Here is a 1,655-nt window from a genome sequence, read left to right as displayed (position 1 = left end):
TGATACAAAAAAAAAAAAAAAAAAATCTCTTTCATCTTACAAAACCTAGATGTATCCTAGTAAGGCTAAACAAACAGAACAAAACAAAATCGTCATCAATAAAGGACCTATTCAGGAATTAAATTTTGGTTTTAGATGAGCTGTCCCTGAAAACCGATCAGAAACAGTAATGAGGGAGAGAAAACCTAGCATGGAGGAACAAATAAAATCACATGAGACTAGAGGTGGATTTCTTATTCTGGTCATACCAAACCAAAACTAAACCATTGCTGTCTAGTCAATTCTGACACATAGCAGCCCTATAAGACAGAGAACTGCTCCGTTGAGTTTCCAAAGCTATCATATTTATGGAAGCAGAATGTCACATCTTTCTCCTGCAGAGCAGCTGGTGGTGGGTTTCAACTGCTGACCTTTCAGTTCACAGCTGAATGCTTAACCACTGCACCACCAAGGCTCTTTCTCCAGTCATACAGAGGTCCAAAATTTGCATCTTGTCCCACAGTTTTACTTACTGACCAAAAAAACCAAAACTAAACTCACTGCCATCATGTTGGATCCAACTCATAGTGACCCCTCCTTGGGTTTTCGAGGCAGTATCACTACGGAAGTAGACTGCCCAATCTTCCTTCTGAAGAGTGGCTGGTGGGTTTGAACCGCCAGCCTTCTGGTTAGAAGTCAAATGCCTTAGGCACTTCCCCACCAGAGCTCCCTACTTACTGACCAGCAGAACCAAATAAAGTTCTTCAGCGAACTGCCAGAAGGTTGCCAGATCTGTTTTCAGTTGATAACTTTAAATAAATTATATCTACCCTCTTGTCCAGATTCAGAGTCTGAAGAAAAAAACAATCTCCTTTTATTATCTTAAGGAGCTCTGATGGTACAGTAGGTAAGGCATTTGGCTGCTAACCAGAAAAATCAAACTCACTGCCATCAAGTCAATTCCGACTCATGGCAACCCCCACTGGGTTTCTGAGGGGGTAAATCTTTATGGATGCAGATTGCTCCATCTTCCGTGGAGTGGCTGGTGGGTTTAAACCACCAACCTTCTGGTTAGTAGTCAAATGCCTTAGGCACTGTGCCACCAGAACTCCTTTTATAGGCAATTATTACTCAGAAGATCTAGTATATCATTGTTAGAGGTTGAGTTTTAACCTGAGGAAATGCTGTTTTTTTAGGGTGTTTTTTTCCCTCCCTTTTAGGAGGGAGGGAGGAAGGAAAGGGTTGAGTTCAATGTGGGTTTTTTTTATTTGTTTGTTTTCAATTAAGAATTTCCTTCCCCTAATACACTGGATAAAAGTCTGCTTCTCTCTCTTTTTTTTTTTAGACTGCAAATAAAATCTTTTATCTGGGAAAAGTTAAGGCAGCATCATATAAACACCTTTGTACATATCAAAGGAAATCAAGCAAGCTGTTTCACAAAGGAAAATATTTTGCTTAAATAATCCTCAAATACACGAACCTCAAACTGCTACTTTTGTTACATTAAGAGATGATTTATTATGGGTTGTTGTTGTTTGCCGTGGAGTTGGCCCCGACTCATAGCGACCCCTCCTTGGGTTTCCGAGGCAGTATCATTACGGAAGTAGGATTGCCCAACCTTCCTTCCGAGGAGTGGCTGGTGGGTTTGAACCACCAGCCTTCTGGTGAGCAGTCAA

This window comes from Orycteropus afer, unplaced genomic scaffold (assembly GCF_000298275.1).
Source record: "Orycteropus afer afer isolate SDZICR_OR568_19922 unplaced genomic scaffold, OryAfe1.0 scaffold00290, whole genome shotgun sequence".
Lineage (NCBI taxonomy): Eukaryota > Metazoa > Chordata > Mammalia > Tubulidentata > Orycteropodidae > Orycteropus > Orycteropus afer.
This window is presented reverse-complemented; position numbering follows the sequence as displayed.